Here is a 20,622-nt window from a genome sequence, read left to right on the forward strand (position 1 = left end):
TTTGACAGTTATTCAACAGTTGGACATTGTGTGTGTGTGTGTGTGTGCACGCACGCACGCCTGCGCGCACATGTGGCTACTTTGTAAATAATGCTTCAGGGGGCATCTTTGTTTAAATAGGTTATTAAATGTTGTGTATTATTTCTCTCATGGAGGGAATGTGGGAAGATGGTCCACAGAAGTGGTATTACTGTGGAAGATGGTCTACAGAAGTGGATCAAAATGTATGAATAAATAATATGGCTCTTTAATACACTGAATATCGCAATACCTCCAGAACTGGGGATTACCATTAAAAATGCATTCTTTGGAGGGGTGCCTGGCTGGCTTAGTTGGTGGAGCATCTGACTTTGGCTCAGGTCATGATCTGAGTGGTTCATGAATTCTGTGTCTCCCTCTCTCTCTGTCCCTCCCCTGCTCACGCTGTCTCTCTCTCTCTCTCTCTCTCAAAATAAATAAACATTAATTTTTTAATGTATTCTTCAAATAATATGTTAAAATAGTATTTTGCTGCTGTTTCAATCTACATATCTCTTATTACAAAATTGAACATTTTCCATATATGTGTATGGTGCTATATGTAGTTATCTATTCAAGTGTCCAACCAAGGTTTTAGGGTTTTTTTTTTTGTTTTTTTTTTTTTTTTAATTTTTTTTTTTTTCAACGTTTTTTATTTATTTTTGGGACAGAGAGAGACAGAGCATGAACGGGGGAGGGGCAGAGAGAGGGAGACACAGAATCGGAAACAGGCTCCAGGCTCCGAGCCATCAGCCCAGAGCCTGACGCGGGGCTTGAACCCACGGACCGCGAGATCGTGACCTGGCTGAAGTCGGACGCTTAACCGACTGCGCCACCCAGGCGCCCCTAGGGTTTTTTTTTTAATTAGTTTTTTTTATTTGTTTGAGCACGTCACAAAAAAGATACAAATTCTGTCATATGAATGCAAATCTTTCCCTATTGTTACCCCACTGGTTTTTTACATGAAGAAATCTTTGATTTTTTTCTGTAGTTTGATGGACTGTTCTTTTCATTTTTTAGTGTTTTTCTTTTGTTTCTAAAGCAATATTCAATTCCATAGATTTCCCTATGCCTCTACATTTTGCACTTAATTGTTTAATCAATATGTAATTCATTGTGGTGAAGTTAGAATGATTTTTTTCCAAATTGCTAACTATGCATCAAAATTATTTATTGAATAATTCTTCCTTCCCCCCTGATCTGTGATGACTTCTTTATGATTTATCGAATTATTTATGTGAGGGTCTGCTTTTGAACTATCCTAGTTCACTCACCTACTTCCTCTTTTTATGTCAATACCATGGTGTTTTAATTACAAAGGTACACTTTAATATCTAGTATTGCTATATATTGTAATATCCAATGGATCTAACTCCCTTCTCCTCGAGCCATTTCCAAGATTCCCCATGAGGTTCTCATCTACACATTTTTCCATATAGACTGATAACCATCTTGTGAAATTTTAAAAATCCTGATGGGACTTTGAGAGGAATGGCATCAGACTCAGGAACTAATTTCAGAAATATCTAAATCCTTAATTGTAATCTCACCACCTAGAAGTAGGGTTTTAACTTAATCTCTTTAAGCCTCCTTGATCTACAACTAAGCAATCTGTAATGATAATTTTATCCTTTTCTTTACAATATTTATTCTCTAAAGTTAATGTTACCGCTTTCATAACTTTCTGCACTGGCTTTTTGTTTTGATCTCAGCCATACCCAATAATGCCTTTATTGTGGCCCCGATAAGTATAATGACAGTAGGCTGTATGAACTCAATCTTCCTAATTATACGAAGGAATGGTCATTTTATATACTCGTTTCTAAGTGGTTTGTAAAAATTAGAAGTTGAACTGACTGAATGTACTTCTGGAATTAATGAGATCATTGCATATTTTTACTTAAATAATTTATGTGAAGTAAATGAAAAATATATATATATGAAGCCATTCCTGCATTCCATAACCTTCTTGGGTATAGTGGAACATTCATATATCTATTGTCGAAATCTACTCACTAGAATTTCATCTAAAATTTTTACATTCCTATGAGAGACTGGTAGAGAGCCTCCCTTTGGGGGCTTGCCAGATTTGTTATCAGGGTCATGTTTGCTTGAAAAAAGAATCTGGAAGTGTTCCATCTTTTTTCTAAATCCTGGAACAGCTTATATAACACAGAAATTATCTGTTCCTTGAAAGTTTAAAATAATTTTCAAAGGCCTTTTTGTATTTTAAAATCTTCCACCTGGCCCAGGTATGTGTGTGCGTGTGTGTGTGTGTGTGTGTGTGTGCATGCGCGCGCGCCCATGTGGACATTACCATTTATATTTTTATACATTTAAAATGACACTGTAAAATATTGATCTCTAAAGGAATAAGGAACAGTTGCATTATAATTTACTGCCTTCCTTTCCCCCATGAAAGGGAGTGAATGCCCAAGAAGATAAAGCGCTAAGAAATAAGCCATGTTCCCAGGTTTTTGTTCTAAGAGCCTCCCTTTTAGAGGCCCATAAGGGAGGCTATAGATGGTGGTCAGGGAATATTGAATGCGGAACCATCCACAATTCATTGAGGCTGAGCAAGTTTGGCATCCACACCTTTTAACACTGACATCTGGACCTAGGAAACCTAAGATCTGAAAAGAAAAGGAGATCATCAGTCTGCCACAGGTCACCTTGAAGTGTGTGGTAAAGGTCTTCCGATTTTGTAGTCCAGTAAGCCACCAGTAGGACACTGTACTTCTTACAGAGCAACAAAAGTTTGTAATTCTAAGGCTTTCTCTACTGACTGCAGGGCTCCTGGATCAACGACCCTCCAAACACTTCACAGGAACCACAAATAACGATTCAGAATTGTTAGGGACTGAAAGTCTGTGTCCCACCCCCCATCCCCCAACCCAAATTCATATGTTGAAACCCTAGCCCCCAATCTGATAGTATTAGGAGATGGGGCCTTTGGGAACCAACTATATTAAGAAGACTCACAAGGCTGGAGCCCCATGATGGGATTAGTGTCCTTATAAGAAGAAGAGACACCAGAGCTTCCTTTTTTTGCAAGGACACAAAGAAGATGTCAAATGAGCACACATCAAGATGGCGGCCACCTACAAACTATCCTAAGAGCTCTCAGAATGAAACCTGCCTTGCCAACCCCTTGATCTTTAGACTTCCCCTTCAGAACTGTGAGAAATAAATTTCTATTTTAAGCCACCCAGTCTGTGGTATTTTGTTATGGCAGCCCAAGTTGACCAAAGCAAGGGGGCTGTGGTAATGTCTGTCCGAAAGAACACGGAGCCATAACTAGGCACACTGAATAACGTGCCGTGGAGAGAGATACACCTGAGGAGAACCAAGTCGTAAGGAGTCTGAATGAAGATGGAGGGTCTCCTAGAACAGGCGAGGACTGTGCTGTATGAGCATCTGTGAGAATACAACCAGGACTCAAACAGTGACACCGTGCCCAAGAACAAGGATGTGAACAGGGCAGTAACTGCATATGTGGTATGTTGGCCAATGGTCTGCTTTTTCTTGAGAAAGACACATCTCAGTTCTTGTCCTTGTTCACAGGGGATCCATGAAGTGTTAGAGGTCAACGAAGTGTTGGGATTAGGTCGCCTTTTGTCAGTCAAGGTGATGAGTGTTAGAATAGCCCGGCAGGAAGGCACGGACCTCAAAACCCTCTTCGGAGCTAGGATTCCATAATTCCACTCAGGATTTCGCACAAGCGTGCAAGCGGTTTTTTCTCCCCCCTCAACAATGACAGAGAAATTGCTTTCACACCAGTCATGGCCTCACACAGAAGCTTAATCCCTGGCTGGAAGGCAAAACATGCTTGTGGCAAAGCCAAGCAGGCATGTGAAGTGAAGCAGAATGAGGAATGTTTTATGACTGTTTGGGATGCCAAGGGTGGCTGGGTATATGTTGGGTTTTTTTTTAAGGACTCCAAAAGACATCTTAACTCATACTGTTTTGGCAGCTACAAGATGCAACAGTTACTACAAGTCCTAACACCAGTGACTGATTTCTCACAAGCACCCTTTCCTTTCTGGAGCTTTAAATTCTCTCTCTCTCTCTCTCTCTCTCTGTGTGTGTGTGTGTGTGTGTGTGTGTGTGTGCGCTTTCCCACACATAGAGGCACATACCACACAACTGGAGGCCAAGTCCAACCAAACAGATTTATCATTTTTAGGGTGAAACTGTGGAAAAAGAAAAACTGTTGACATACCTTTTAATCTGAACTATGTAGGTCTTGCAAGATTTTCTTTCTACTGGCAGAAAATCAAACTAACAATTCTAAGTTAATGACGAGAGTAAACAGTTCCTTCTTTATAAAATGAATTGGACTCATCAAGCCTTGCGTTCAAGTGAATTTCTCCGGCTCCTTTAAGTCAAATAAAGATATGGCTTAAGAGAATTCCTAGGCTCTAAGAGAGTCTTTAAAAAGTAGGATTTGCCCCCCTATAGTTGCACATGAAGTAAATAACTCTCCATCTCCCCAATTCTTGTTACCCACAGATCGCAATGAAGGATCCAACTGCGTGAGGTAGTTTTTACAGGCAATGTCAGGAAAAAATACTCCTTTTCTTAAATGAAACCCTTTTATGAAATTCTATGCTAACAGATGTTAGGCTTTTTAAAACATCCCTCCACTAAGGAAGGCAAAGCAAGATAAGAAGCTGGTAGCTCTAGGCTAATCCCTTCCAATTTTTTTGATAGTTCTTCATCCAAGTCATCTACATATGAGAACGATTTGTCTGGACCAAGTAATTTAGGGTCAATCATCTAATTATCACTGGTTCCCATCTAGTTATCACAATGGTGACCAGCTCCAGGGTCAGCAAACGACCTACAGAAAATTTAAGACTGATCTTTGTCAATATGCAAGGGCGAGAGTATGAATTTTTCTCAGGTCTATAAGTTCCTGGTTGTTCTGGAAAAATTTTTCTTCTATCTGCAGACCCCTCACTGTACCCTATTCACCCCGCATTATCAGGTTATCTCTTCCTGGTTTTGAAACATAGGTGATAAAGCTTGAGGGTACTCGAGGGAGCACAGGATCAACCTGTGCTCTCCCACCGCTAATCTGGGAACCCCCGAACCAAGACAGGTGGCTCTGCTGAGATTCTGAGAGGTCAGTTTTATGGCACTAAAAGCTTTAGAGAACAATTCACAGCATTTTGTCAGCTAGACTTCAACTGAAATAAATGCCCAAGACCAGATTCTTGCTTCTACAGCATCTCACTTGATTCAGGTGATCCTAAAATCCATCCACTCAGAAAACCCCAAATGGTGTGGTTGGTTTGGGAAGCCAAAGCTGAAGAGGGTCACTTGCCCCTTCTGGAGCCTCCAAACTGAGAACAAAGGCAAGAAAATCAGTTGGGATAGATCATGACAGGCCTTCAACTATGTGTTTTAGATGTTTATTTATTTTGAGAGACAGAGTGAGAGCAGGGGAGAGGCAGAGAGAGAGGGAGAGAGTGAATCCCAAGCAGGTTCCGTGCTGTTAGCACAGAACCCGATATGGGGCCCAATCTCAAGAACCATGAGATCAAGACCTGAGCTGAAATCAAGAGTCAGACACTCGACCAACTGAGCCACCCAGGTGCTCCAGGCCTTCAACTACTTATAAAACTTTTCAACTAAGAATATATTAATAAGTTACTGCAAAATAAAAATCCCCTCACTGCCAGGGATTATACCTACGTTTAACTTAACTGTACGCTACTAAAATTTTCTTTTTTTTAGATTTTCCCCGAACTGAATTCTAAAATAAAAACCATTCCAGTGGAAAAAAATCCATAAACACTAAATTTTTTAGCACCTTTATTTACCTCATCTCTAACTGAACTAATCAGTGGCAAACAATAAATTTGTAGTGAAGAGAGTTAATTTCCTAGACTAAATGCACACATAAACACATAAATGTGACAATATTTGGAGATATATGAAGCAAATAAAGATAACATTTATTGGGCCAGCCACTGGGACACTGGGCATTTTACTTGGATTATCTCAGTTAATCCTTACAACGGACCTATAAAGTAGGTGCTATTCTACTCCCATTTTATAGATAAGGTTTAAACGAGGAACTTCATTAATGTAATTTAATCTCCACTAACCCAGAATTTGAGTTCAGTGTTTACTCTGGCTATAAAAAGGTTGAATAAGCATATGAGAAATTAAACAGAATAGTAGAAGGCACGATCAATCTACTAGAAGGTCCTGTGTTTTAAGACGTAGTGAGAAGCAGATGCTAATTGCAAGCCTGTCTGGGAACTGTTTGGGAAGATTCTGTCTGAAACTATGCTATGGTAAGATATTTTAAAATGCAGACTTTCACTAGTTAAAAACAGGTTTTGTCTCACTGTTACTTCCAACAATGGGTCTAGATCAGTGGAATTTCTATAGATTTCTATGCATGATACAGTAGAGTGGATGTCAGCTGCCACTTTCCTGGTACCCATCTCCTCCCACCCCCCCCACCCCCCACCCCCACCCCCACCCCCACCCCCGGCTCTGTCTCGTCCTCTTCCTGCCAGTCCTGGTGCTTTAGGGAAAGCTGACACACTCCTCCAGTAGAGGGATAGACCAACCAGAAAAACCTCCCATCCCTGCCAATCAACAGAGGGCACTGGGATTGGCTGAGGAATAAGCACATGGCTCAATTTGGGCCAATGAAATGCCAGGGTTGGTTTCCTGGGGATGGAATTCTGGAAAAGACACTTTCTCAATCTTCTAAGGACTTTCTTTACCAGAAGGAATGCTTCTTTCCTCCTGACCAGAGGGATGCAACTGTGAGCCCAGGAACTCCTGCAGCCATTCTGTCTCCCTGAGGAAAGCCAGCCTGAGGATGAACTGACATCATGGAAGAGTGACAGAGAGATGGAAAGAAATAATGGTTGACATCATGCTGAGCTGCTAGTTCACATCCACAATACAGCCCACCCCATCCCTAACTTTGCAAGTACATGAGCTGATTAGTTAATTCCCTGTGCTGTGGGAGCACTTTTGAGTTAGGTTTTATGACAGTCACAACCCCAAAGAATCCCAACTGACACGTGAGAAAAAAACAAACACTAATTCACACCTTTCTCCTGCAAGTACCTGGATTTTGCTTTACACTGTTTCGTAACTGTTTCAAGTGGTTTTGTGTTGGTTTTCTCCTAAAAATGTCACAGGCTTCCCAGAAACACTTTCATGAATTCATGCGTGGCCTTGGGCAAGTCACTTGACTTTCCTGGGTCTTTTCAACTAAAAAAGGGTGAAGTTTGATTAGAGGATTTCTGTTGCTCCTTCCAGCCCTCACAGTCCAACAGATCTATGTGGCTGACCTAATAATGCAACGTTTCACTCACTCCACCAAACAAAACCCCTCTTTGGATGGAGACATCCTCTGCAATACAACCTAAGCAACCTGTATCTCTTGCTTGGTCAGATATTTCCCTTTCGCACCTCTACATTCACCCTTCTCCACTCAGCTCTGCTTCCCCAGAGGATCTGATCTCTTTGGACAGCATCGGTATGGCTCCCCGCCTTCTAGCTTCTGACTGAGTGTGCCTAACGGGAGGCATCATCAGGAGACGGGAGAACTGACAAGTGAGTTCAGTGAGGAGATTTATTCCCCTGACTCTTCCCCAGCAGAGTTGCTGAAGGTTGACTGCACCCTTCTACCAGAGATAACCTTTCCATGTAGCTTCTCTTTCCAGTTCTAATAACCAGTCCTTCCCTCTTTCTTTCAGGACTAGGTATGGTAACAGCTCCCTGACGTCACTAGCCCTGGGATGCTTCCACATCCTGTGCTCGGTTCTCTTAACCCTGCCTACGCCACTATAAACAGCCCCTTCAGGAAAAGCTCTTAGATTACTCCATTTGAGTGAGCCATCTGTTTCTTACTGGAACCCCAAGACACAATGGCTTAAAAATTAAATCAAAATCAAGCACAACAAAAGAGAAACAGAAGCAATCAGCTTTGAGTCCCACATAAGAGAGATGAAAAGTGTGGCGCGTGCCAAGAAAAACAACCTGCACATATCACATTAGACACCCGCCACCCTCCTTCCCCGCCGTCACCGAGAATTTGTGGAAAATAGCCATCTCTTGCTATGCCGGGGTTTAAACATACAGAAAAAAAATCTGTTTATACACAAATTTATTGACCCTTCAGACGCCATCTGCGTGGGACCTGGCAGAAGAATCACGGCTATGCGCCCATTTTCTAGAGGGACAAACTGAGCTTGGAAGAGAATGGGGAGTCAGAAATCTGCCTCTGGCAGGCCCTGTGGGGGTTCTTAGCGCAGCCTTCTGTACTGCAGCTCTCCAGAGATGTCTAATTCCCCCTGAACGCAGATAGAGCTACCATCCATGAGGGTCCTTTGGCTCCTCCGCTATTCACAACAACTGCAAAAGTCAAGAGAGACACGGCACGGTGCCCTCAGCCCCATTCCAAGGGATGCTGAATTCCAGCGCGTGAATCCATAATCGCCAACCATTTCCCAGAGAGACCTTTTCCAGAAATCTAGGGTTGTCCAGGCCCACAGCAGCCCCCCTCCCCTTCGCAAGGCATTTTCCACACCGCAGATAGCAAAGAAACACTTTTAGGACTCCTTCATCACAAAGCATTTCAGAGCAGCTATACCTGTTGCAGGATTGGGAGGCTTAATCTTTCAGGGTCGTCCTGCTCCCATGTCTTCCTCCTTCAGCATCCTCCAGAGCCGGGGCCTGTGGGAAGGACCCAAAAAGCACATTCAGGATATTTGCCCTCAACATGAGAAAGATCCTATCGATCAGGAGAGACCAGAGAGGCAGTCCAGGATGGAGCCCTGAAGAATCCAACAGTTGATAGGCCTGCCCTGGAGGAGGACCCTGCAAAAGCTGCTGAGGAGGGTCCCCAAGGGAGAGGAGAATTTAGGAAAGAAAGACACCCAACTCCCTTGTAGTTACTGAGGCCTGCAACCCAGGAGTCATGGCGACTCCTCTTTTTCCTTCACACTCCGCATCCAATCCACCAGCAAATGATGGCAACGTGATTCTTCAAAATATCCCCAGACTCGCCACTTTCTCACCACCTCCATGGCTACCACGATGGTCCAAGCCAGCGGCTTCTCTTGTTGGGCTATTGCGATAACTTCCTAACTGGTCTCCCTACTTCCGCCCTTGCCTTTCCATAATCCATCTATTCTGTGGGTTGAATTGTGCCATGGGTTGGATTGCACGTCCCCCACATTCCTAGGTTGAAGTCCTAACCCCAGTACCTCAGATGAGGGCCTTATGTAGAAATGGGGTCACTGCAGATGTAATTAGCTGTGAAGAGGTGGTCATCCTGGAGTAGGGTGGGTCTCTCATCCAGTCTGACTGGTATCCTTACAAAAAGGGGAAATTAGGACACAGGCCCTCACACAGGGAGAACGCCGATGTGTGAGAGGGTTGCTGTTCTGCTGTCACAAGCCCAGAAACTACCAGAAGGTGAGAAAGGGGCCTGGAACAGATCCTTCCCTAGTATCTTCAGAGGGAACGAGGCCCTGCTAACACCCTGATCTCAGACTTCTGGCCTCCAGAACTGTGACAAAATATACTTCTGTGACTTTAGCCACCCAGTTTGTGGTACTTTGTCATGGCAGCCTTAGCAAACTAATACACCATGGTCCCACGGCAGCCTCAGTGATCATTTAAATCACTGTTCTTGGGGCGCCTGGGTGGCACTTAACCTAAGCGCCAACTCTTGATTTCAGCTCAGGTCATGACCTCACGGTTCACGAGATGGACCCCCGCGCTGGGGTCTGTGCTGACAGTGCAGCCTCTGCTTGGGATTCTCTCCCCCCCCACCCCCCCCCGTCTCTCTCTGCCCCTCCCCCATGCTCATGCCCATGCTCTTTCTCAAAATGAATCAACAACAACAACAACAAATCACTCTTCTGCTCAAAACACTCCTATAGTGTTTCATTTCTCTCAAAATAGAAGGCAAAGTCCTTGAAATGACCTTTAAGGCCCACATGACCTGGCCTGGCCTCTTCCTTGATGTTTTCTTCTCCTACCCTGCCTTTCTTCAATCTCCTCCAGCCAGGATGGCCTCCTCAAACATCCCCAAGCAGGCCCCTCCCTCAAAGCCTTTACACTTGCTCTTCCCTCTGCCTGGAACATTCTTCTCCCAGGCGTCCTTTACTTTCTTCAGGCTCCTGTGACAATGTCACTTTCTCAGTGAGACTCTCCCCTATAACCCCAGCACCCATCCTATGCCCCTCCCCGGTTGTATTTTTCTTCGTAGCATTTATCAGCACCTGACATTTGTTTGTATTTTTACCTTCCTCCCTCACACCAGTCTGTAAACTCCTTGAAAGCAGGGGCATGGTATTATGGTTTGTCCCGGATACTGGTACCTAGTAGGTACTCAAGAAATAATTGTTGAGAGATTTATTTATGGAATGAAAAAAGCCAAGAGAGGTGCAGAAAGGGGGAAGTTGTCCAATGTCAAAAGTAGCGAAGAGTCCAGAAAGATAAGGAGTGGAGCGTCCATGGGTGTGGTAATATGGAGGCCACAGGTGAGCTGACAGAGGGCAATTCCTGTGGGAGGCAGGAGTCCTCTGCAGCAAATCCAATCAGGTCCCTCCCCTGTGCCAGGCACACCTCCCATAGGCAGAAACCAGCCTGAGTGGGCTGTGTCAACTAAGAAGCAAAACCTGAGGGCAGATTCTTTCCAGACATCTGTCTGTGAGGGGAGGAGAAAAGAGAATGAGAACTAGAGACGGTGAAGGTTTGAGGTTCGGCTTAAACCAGGTTCCTTAAGGGGGTGAGGTCCCAGGAGTGACAGGAGAGCGGGGGGATTCACGTACAGGAAGAAGGTTCTCTCTGGCCGGGAGGGGGGATGCGTCCATCTCTGAGTGGAAGGAAATCAGGTTGGATGAGCCCCAATGTCAGTACCCACAAGGGAGCGAAGACAGGAACCTGAGGGCTCAAAGCTGAGCTGCTAGAACCTGTCAATGAATAAATGAAGCCAGGCTGTCTCCTGAATGAATATGGGCAGACAGGAGCTTGATAGGGGATGCGGTGTGAAACGCCTCACTGAGAGGAGTCGTGTAGGTGTAGGGGTGGCCCTAAAACCGGAAGCCTCCTTAAATTTTGTGCCCTCAGTGCTTCACCGGCCTCACCCAGCGGTGACAGCGGTCAGAGAGAGAGAGCCTACTGCTGGCCAGCAACACAGAGGGCCCAGCGGAAACTAGAAGCCTTGGTTTCAGAGACCCAATCCTCAGGGCTGTGGGGTTCTGGAGAGGCCCTCGGCAGCCTGGGTTAAGAGTCTTCCCCAAACCGAATCCGGAGGCCCAAACAGCTCCGTCCACCTCTGCCAATGCTGCGTGACTGTCCCAGGCTCCCAGAGTCAGCCCCTGGAGAGCCCTCCGAGCCCTCACCCTGCACTCCCGATTCCTCCCTCTTAGTCACACATCGAGTCTCGTACACCACAAGAGGATTCCTACTCTGCCCGGGCACCCACAGCTGCGTGCTGGGTGCGACACAAGTTAAACCCTCACACGACAATCCTGTGAAGTGGTTTTAGCTTCCATGCATAGTCGATGAAACTGAGATTCAAGAAATTCAGTAACCTGCTCGACGAGGTCACATGGGCAGCAAGGGGCAGAGCTGGGTTTGAAATCTTCCATGTCTCCGTCTTCGTTTCTGTATTCACATCACCACCCTCGTCCCAGCCCTCAGAGTTTCACTCCTAGAATTCAACAGGATCCATGCGTTCTTACCTCCCGGCAGTCCCCATTTACAGGGCACCGAGCCAGAGGACTCTTCCCACAGCACTGTTTTTACCTAACCCCGTCCGGTTCAGTTGGCCTCGGCAGCTCCTGATAACAGGAAAATTTCAAACTCGACAGCCAGTCCTTGGGACCCTTCATGAAGGATGCACATCAGCTTCTTTTTTTTTTTTTTTTTTTTTTTTTTTTTTTTTTTTATAGAGGAGAGAGAGCAAGAGAGAGCGCGAGCACCTGTGCGAGTCGGGGAGGGGTGGAGAGTGAAAGAATCCCAAGCAGGCTCCACACTGTCAGCGCACAGCCCGACGTGGGGTTCGATTCCACAAACCTTGAGATCGTGACCCGAGCTGAAATCAAGAGTCAGACACCCAACCGACTGGGCCACCCAGGCGCCCCCCATATTAGCTTCTTCAATCTTGTTTCCCACATGCACCGCCTGCTCCACCTCCTCCGGTGTTCCCCTCCCCCTGCAGCTCCACCCCTCTGACCCCCTGCTCTTGGCCCTCTCATGCAGCCCACTGAGCCACACCACCCCAGCTTCATAGCTCTCTGGCTCCTCTGAGATTTACCTTCCATGCATTTACCTTCCATGTACACTGCAAACCCCGTGAGGGTGACTAGTATTCGTGTCAAAAATGCTTGGAATTGCCCACTGCTCAACACAGGGTCTCTTGAATGGCAAACGTGACTTGATCTACAGAACAATTCTCATGTAGCTCAGATGATATACTTGTAGGAGTTTTTCAGAAAATACAGAACTGGGATGGGTCAGGGAAGGGACACAAGGCCATCTTGAAGTATCCGGAAGCATACTTCTGGTTCCTCCACAGGAGCACCTGGAGTCTGGCATTCTATAAGAGCTATCCCAGTGAGAAGGAGGGTGCTAGATAGATTTAGCTCCCCGTCCTCTTCCTGCTCCTACATATTCAAGGTCTTGGCATCCTTCCTTCGCTACCCCTTCACATGCTCCCATAGACATAGATGTCCTGTCTTCTTCCTTGTTAAAGCGAAGAGCTTGAGATGTGAGAAATCCAGCTCAACAGGGTTCGTGGTGATGAGCAGAATGGTCAGTCCTGGATGCCCAGAAGTAGGATAAAGGATACTCCATTTCTGGGGAATTGGGAGTTGGCCTTAACCTACTTCAGTCATTAGTCAGGGACCACACAGTAATTCTGGGGTTCGTGAGGCCACAGGAGGAGGATGAGTGGGGAAGATGAAAGTCAGTAAAGGCCATCAAATCACACCCCATACCTGAATAAAAAGGTCTGGGAGAACACTATAGGGGTCAAGGTGATGCCGTCTGTGAAGAGGCCCGATAAGAAATCCGAGTCTCCTGAAACCAGCGGAACTGAAGGCACAGTATGGTCCTCATGACATAGTTGAAATAAAGAGCTCTGCAGTCAGCCCTGGGATCCAGTCCTGACCTTGTCACCCAGTGGCTGTCCAATCTTAGGCTTGTCACTCAACCTCTCTGAGCCTGTTTCTGCAGGAGCTAATGTGAAGCCTAAATAAAACAAATGTATAAAACCATCTAGCACAGTGCCTGGCTTTATATAAGGGGCCCAATAAATGCTGCCCCCCTCCCTCCTTCCAGCCTTCAAATCTCAGAACTCTCAAACCTGTATAATGAGAACAAGTACAGAAGCTACAGGGCACTTCTCAGAGAGAAGGTTTGCAAAGAAAGATGGCCAAGTCAGCAAAGGGAAGGAGAACAAAAGGGCCACCCCATGGCCTCTAAGAGAGAAGGCGCTGGACCTCTGTGAACACCCGGGTTTCAAAACACAACAAAGCTTCGGGCCTCACACCGGACCCAAACAGGAAGTTTGTGACAAACTTAGCAAATACACAGGCACAACTGCGGGAGGTTGTACATCACTCAGAAAAGATGAAAACCAGCACCTCTCGGGGGTCAGGGTGGATTAAAAGGAGTGTGCCCGCCCCCAGCGTTCCAAATGCACAAAACTCTTCCTGGGCCTCAGGGAGCACCCTGCCTTGTGCTCCTCCTCACCACAAGCACGTGGGCCAAATCACACGAGCTGCTCTGGTTTTCCAAAGGCAGGGTCTGTCAACTCCTCCCCACCCTCTGTCCTTCCTGTACCTCCTTAGGCATCAAGGACAGCAGTGAACACCCCCCGCCCCCGAACAGCAACCAGGGGCCTGGGTGACTTAGGTGTGTGGGATCACTTCTCAGCTGGGAGAACTCAGCACAGAAAGAGGAAGTGATGTGTGGAGATGTCTGGCCAATGTGTGTTTCACCAGCCCCCCCCCCCCAACCGCTCCACAATGGGGTCACCAGGCTGCCATTTTTTCCTCCCTCTGAAATGCTGCCTGGCACTAACATTTTCGTGTTACTTGCACCGTTCACGCTGGCATGGGCACCGTAACTTCAGATCATGTTAAGTGGAGGCAAACGGCGACACACCTAACGTCCATCATCTGTGTCCCATCTCCCCCAGAGTGAAAACTAGGAGATCTCCTCCCCTCTGTGCACACTCTCTCAGCACCTGCGGATTGAGCCTTGAGACCGGACCATACGGTTGCTAAGCGTGCTTGATGAATGAATAAACCACGTCAATATGATTTCTACGACCTTATCCCCTACTGGGTGGTGTCGCTCTTCATGATGCACCTTCAGCAGACAGGTCCCTGGTTCCTGCCCTCCCGGGTGAAAGGCCCAAGTGCAAGCTCAGTCCCCTGTCAGCCTCACTGCCCACCCACTGCCTCCTTGGCACCCTCCAGCCGTGTTTTCCCCACCTCCCCAAGTTAGGTTCCTTTAAAAAAAAAATGACTCATTTAGGAAGAGACAAAACCAAAAACTTCTATGGTAAAGATAAAACAGCACCCAATCTCTTTAAACATCCCCTACTCCATGTAGAATTCAGATCCGATAAAGACTCCCCCAACTGGACCTCTTATTTTGGAACCTACGGTACCTATGATTCTCCTAGCAGAAGACATTTCCGGTAATGTCTCCTCTCTGAACCTTTCAGGGTCTTCTTTTAAATGGAGGTGGACTCAGGCCTCCAGTCAGTAGCTTCTTCAAAATGAGAGAATGAGAAATTAAAGTCCGGGCTCTCAACTCCCGGAGCAAAAATTAATTATTTGATGTTTCATTCTGTTTAGGATTCTGACTAACGACAGAGGACGCTGGCCTTATATCATTGGCCAACTGAGAATTAAGGGGAGTTTTTCATCAAAAGTAAAACTTCTTGGTCTGTAACAAGTTTATAACATTTTGTGCACCGTATTTGAAAGGAACAAAATTATGTAATACAACACGCAGAATTGTAACGTTTTCGGGCTAAAATGAGCAATTAGGAGAAACCTGACCTAGGGGTTCTGAACATTGGCTTGCATTAAAAAACATTCCCAGGCCTCATCCCCAGAGATTCGTCGGACACCTCTGGGCTGGAGTGGGGATCCGGCTTTGGGTATTTTTTTTTAAGTTTCCTAGTGATTTTAATGTGCATCCAGGATTAAGAACTGTGGATCTGTTGTAGTTAGGAAAATGGAGATCTCAGCAAATTAACGCACGGTCCAAGACTGCATAGCCAGAGACAAAACCAGAACCCAAATCTGACACGTAGGGACTCCCCATCCAGTTCTGCAGTCTCAACTCAGATTCTTAGCATTCAGAGATTTGTTTGAAACTTCTCTCTCTCTGTCTCTCTCTCTCTCTCTCTCTCTCTTTTAGTTTGGGGCACTAACACAGAGTTACCAACTTCTGGTTTTGTCAAGCAAGGGTATTTTTATAAATATCTACCAAGTACTGTCACTGCTTCCAGACAGGTCTCTTGCTCATTTGCATACCTGCTGCTGGCCCTACCTCAATCCTCGTCCAGGAGGTAAGATTTAATAGTATCTGGCCCCTGCCCACAGTCTCCCACACCTCTACTCACCCGGCTCCTCACAACATCCGGGTGACAAACCCAAACAAAAGCCAGGCCTCAAAAATTCGCCATCTCCTCCTTTCCCTAACTCCACAATATCTTTTTCTTTGTTTTGAGTTTATTTATTTTGAGAGAGAGCGTGCGTGTGCAGGTGGGGAGGGGCAAGAGAGAGAGGGGAAGGAAGAATCCCAAGCAGGCTCCGTGCTTTCAGGGCACAGCCCAATGCTGGGCTCAATCCCACAAACTGTGAGATCATGACCTGAGGCGAAATCAAGAGTCGGATGCTTAATGGACTGAGCCCCCCAGGCGCTCCTCCACAGTATCTGTTTCTGAAAGCCCCTTCACTGACTGCAAACTACTTCCCAGTCTCTCCAAACCCACCCTTCACCTTCCTCCAGACTGACATGTGACAAGTGATATTTGCACAACTTACAACAACCAGTATTTCCAGGTTGTTGTTCCATGCACGTTATCCCTTCTACATTTTTCCCTCATCGAGGATATACTGGAAACTTTTAAAGAGGACCACCTCTGAGGAATAGGATCAGGGGTAACGGGAGGGCAGGGGGCGTTCTCTTTATACTCTTTCTGTTTTAATTTGGGGCAAGCATTTTTTTAATGGGACAAAACAAATCTCTCCCCCTCTCTTTCTCTCTTTCTCACACGAGCGCGGGCACGTGCACGCACACACGCGCGCGCGCACACACACACACACACACACACACACAAAAGAGGTTACAAAATATATCTACAAACACCATCTAAATAGTTTGCTTCCACTCTGTAAATACAGAAAATCATCTGGGAAGTCTCCATCCCCAAGTTCTAAATGTAAATGATATCTAGGCGGCAGGATTATGGGTGACATTAATTTCACTTCCCTTTCTTCTTTGCTTATCTTTATTATGTTCTGTTTACATTATAAGGGAATAATGAAAGGTTAAAACCTGGACCTAAAACATTATCTGATCTCTGAAACCTACATAGCCTTGAGAAGCAAAGGTGCCAGAGCAGGGCCAGTCTGGTGATACGTATCGAGAAATCTCCTTTTTGTAAAACGAAAGAGGTCTCTCTGGGACCGAGTCTACCACTGCAACTGACCCCGAGCCACACCCAAGCCCCGCCAGTCCCCAGGAATAGCGGCAGAAGAGGTGCCTTAGCCTAGCTGTCAAGCCCCTTCTGGGACCTGTCTGGCCGCCTCAGCTTCATCTCGCCCTTCTCCCTGAGTTTGAGCCACATGGATCAGCAGTCTCTCCTGAGGGTCTCTTCTGGTCCCTGTCTCTAAGTTTCTATCGAGGCTGTGCGACCCACCCTTACTTGTTTTCTTCCTGGGTGTCTGCCAAGGCAAGCAGCCAGGCCTGCTCCAAGGAGCAATCAAACCCACAACTTGTAGATCGGGAGTCTAGAAACTCTTAAGATGGAGTATACTCTATGGAATTCTCCACACACAGTCCCCACTGCTCCCTACTGTCTAACGAGGCAGTGAAGAGGGGTGAGAGAGTCTTCCAGGCAGCAAGAACCATGAGCTTAAACATCTGGAGGCCGGAGGATGTGTGATGTGCTCAGAGGAGAAGGGGCATTTGGGATGTCTGGGGCATCTCCTAGCACATCCAAGACCCAGCAGAGAGAAAAATCTGGAGAAACTTGACACCAAAATGTAGCAAAGAGAGGCCCAAGCAAAGAGTTTTCATCCTTCTGCTTGCCCACAATTCACTCTACCCTTCCAGTGTTTAGTTGGGTCTAGGCCAACAGGAGTGGGTGGAAAAAACAGGAATAGAGAAAAAAGAAATGAGATTAAGCAACACCACAGGGAGGAAGGCTGAGGTCCTTCCAGTGAAACACTGAATTTTCCTAAGTGGTTCTGGGCAATTCCTGAGGCGTGTGGGGAACATGGCTGGTGTTTAAGCCTCTCCTGAGGCCCTGAAGGTGAAGGATGTTTGCCAACTCCTCAAACTTCCAGGACCCTCAAGAGACATTTTTTAAGAACGTTGAGACTTCAAGACTGCTCAAACACCAACTGGCCAATGCTCCACCCAGAAGCCTCTATGGCCTATGTGAGGCCTTTTGGGAAATACTCGTGGAGGCCCCAGGACTGGCACCACCTCCTATCCTGTAAGAAGGAAGCCTTCAACAATTTTGGTCCCTCAAATGTCCACCTCCACTGGGCTTGAGTCTTGACTAATGGTACACTCAACTGTCCAGAGAGAAATACCACTCTGCAGAAGTGTTGTGCTGTTTTAGGTAGGGGTACGTGCCCATCTTCTCTCCCTCAAACATTCAACTAGACTGTAAGCTCCTACTGGACTCTGCTCTAGCTTATTTCCTTTCCTTTCAAAAAGTCCTCCCTGTTGGCTTCCAGTGGGCATTTATCAACTAAGTAGAAAAGCAATCCTCAGATCCATCAGTTCTAACCATGTGGGTCCTCTCCCAGGGCCACAGCCATCCCTGGGCTCCATGACGGCTCCCTCTGAAGACATCCTTTCAGGCTCTGGAGTGGTAATGGCTTGCTTCTTCCCCACGTCCCCATCCCCTGCAATTGGTCCATGGACACTAGACCATCACTGTTGTTTCCTTTAACCCTATAGCTCTTCAGATAAATACATTATTAAAGTCTCTTCAATTCAACCTGTTGAGTGAGTGAAGGGTCCAAAAAAAGACTCAGGACCTAAGATCTGTATCAACGAAAATTGGAGTCTTCTTAGAGATTGAGGAGAGGTACACACTCAAAACAGCCGGATAATCCCTTGAAGGAATGGTGGAGAGTTATCTGCCACTGACTGCCGAATGAGAGGCGTGGGGGCCCGCACCGGTTGGAGAAGGTCTCATGGAGGAAGTGAGATTGGAAGTGGGTCCTGACAATGGGTTCAACTGGGTCAAGTGGGGAGGAAGTAGGAAGACCATCCCAGGCAGTGAGGCCAGCACACATGTGGCACTGACCACAGGGTGGGTAGGGCCCCACTGCAGAGGGATGAGACAATGAGGCAGTGAGGGGTCACAAGTATGCATTCGGGAATCAGACAGAATTGCTCAGAGCCCAATTTTGCCTCTCATTAGCTATGCGACTGGGCAACCTACTGGCTCTCCCAGCCCTCTGTACTTTACGAGTAGCATGGTGGAGACGAGGATAATAACAGTATCTGCCTGCTGGGGTTATTGCAAAGATTTAATGAGGATGCACATAAATGCTTAGGATGCTCAGGGCCTGCCATCAATGAATATTATCTGTTTTTCGTGCTGTTATCAAAACCACCCAATGCCCATCCTGCTGATGTAGCCAGGGACTTTCTTCTTTAGAACAGCCATGATTCTAGGAAGAAGTAGACACTAGCTGACTGGTCACATGCTGAATAACCTAAGAAATGTAAGAGCCAGCTGAGCATTAGAATGCCCAGGCAGCCAGGGGTGGGTATTCTGAACCTGACACAAACACACTGTTCTCTGCTCTTATTGGACCACCGACTGCATCAACTGGGCTCCCCAGGCTTCCAGATGGATTTGGCTAAAGGGAAAGCATTTCCCTCTTCCTTCCACCGCACCACAGCGCGGCAGTGGTTGTATCCCTACGGCATCACAGCTATTGTTGGGGGCCCCTGCTCCCCAACTCTAGAGCTCCCTCTTCCCAGCCTAAGGGAGGTAACAGTTTCCCTCTCTCGCCAGCCCTCAGGTGCCTCTTATACTCTGGCTTGCCTAACTCTGACTACACTTCTCTAAATACTCGTCATTAAAGTCTCTCCAGCTAAATGCTTTGCAGGTGCTAGCCATCTCATGCTGGGTCCCTAGCCAACAGAGCCAGGGCCTCTGTCCATCATCAGATGCACGGGGCTTTTGTACAGCCCTGTCTTATGCTCACTCCCCTCCTCCCCACAGAGGCAGAATGTAAGGGCAGTGTTTAGGATGTAAGCAGGTGCCTTTTACCCATGAGCAATCATATGGGAATTTAACGTCCCTAGGGATCTAGGTAAAACCCAAGAGGCTCAGGGAAAAGCAACTCTCGCAGGCCAGGCAGGATATATTCAAAGGCCTCGTGCCCCACCAATTCCATCACACAATAGAGCTCCAACAAAGTGACAGAATCTAGATCAGTGCATGGGGCGCCTGAGTGGCTTAGTCGGTTGAGCATCCAACTCTTGATTTCGGCTCAGGTCATGCTCAGAGCATTTATTAAGTGCTTACTGTGTATAAACACTGTGTTAGGCATTGAAGAACCAAAGTTGATTAAAATAATGATCTCGGAATTCAAGAGCCACAAAAATAGGAAGAAAGAGCGCTTAATACTGTCTAAAGGGGATTCTTAAAGAGCTAAAGCTTGAGTTACACTGGGTCTTGAAGGATAGGGCTGTGACAGTGGGGACAGAGGGGAAGGCAGCAGGGGATGAGAGAGGGACAGGGGAGGAGGTGCAGCCCTGAGCAAGGATGAGCAGGACTGAATTGATGGGGACAGGAGCAGAAGAGGTAGGCTAGGGGTTTGTCTCACATTGGGGCCACCTGATTCAAGAACGAAGCACGTTAACACAGCAGAAATGAGACCTGACTGGAAAGATGCCCCCCACCCCAGCAGTCCTCCGCAGTCAAACTGCCCCCACCACCCCTCCCCCACCCCCGCCATCCCCTAGCTGGGAAAAGAATAAAGGAAGCTGGCGAGGCCTGCTTGTCCTGAAGGGATGCTTCTCAGCCTGATACCTACTGCCAGCCTGGCCCTGATTTTGGGGGTCCCCCCGCTGGGTGGGCAGAAAGGGCACCTAGCCACCCCCTGGACCCCATGTAAACTAACAACCTTCCATACTCACTTGCTCTTACTTGGAATTCTAAAATTGAACGTTCATTTGTCTCACCTGAAAGTTTTCTCCCTTTATAAGCAAACATGCAAAGGCCTTGGATGAAGCTAAGTCTTAGTAGCCGTGTAGCCTCTTAGCATGAAAGCTTCCAGAAGATCGTTCCTGGAAAACAGGCTTTTGCATGAGGGATGCTCA

At 46.7% G+C, this 20,622-nt stretch overlaps 1 protein-coding gene across 16 annotated transcripts in view; it reads right to left on the minus strand.

Annotated features, from left to right (window-relative positions):
• The window catches only part of TRERF1 (transcriptional regulating factor 1), a 228,946-nt gene that overhangs the window by 115,782 nt on the left and 92,542 nt on the right, over positions 1–20,622 (minus strand). For 14 of the 16 annotated variants that reach the window (XM_058733955.1, XM_058733953.1, XM_058733951.1 and 11 more), the window contains one exon: positions 8,651–8,733. The exons of the other annotated variants lie outside the window; for them this stretch is intronic. The gene's annotated coding sequence lies outside the window, so the exon portion shown is untranslated. The remainder of the gene's footprint in view (positions 1–8,650; positions 8,734–20,622) is intronic. 16 annotated transcript variants of the gene reach the window in all.

The sequence above is a fragment of the Neofelis nebulosa genome, chromosome 6 (genome assembly GCF_028018385.1).
Source record: "Neofelis nebulosa isolate mNeoNeb1 chromosome 6, mNeoNeb1.pri, whole genome shotgun sequence".
Lineage (NCBI taxonomy): Eukaryota > Metazoa > Chordata > Mammalia > Carnivora > Felidae > Neofelis > Neofelis nebulosa.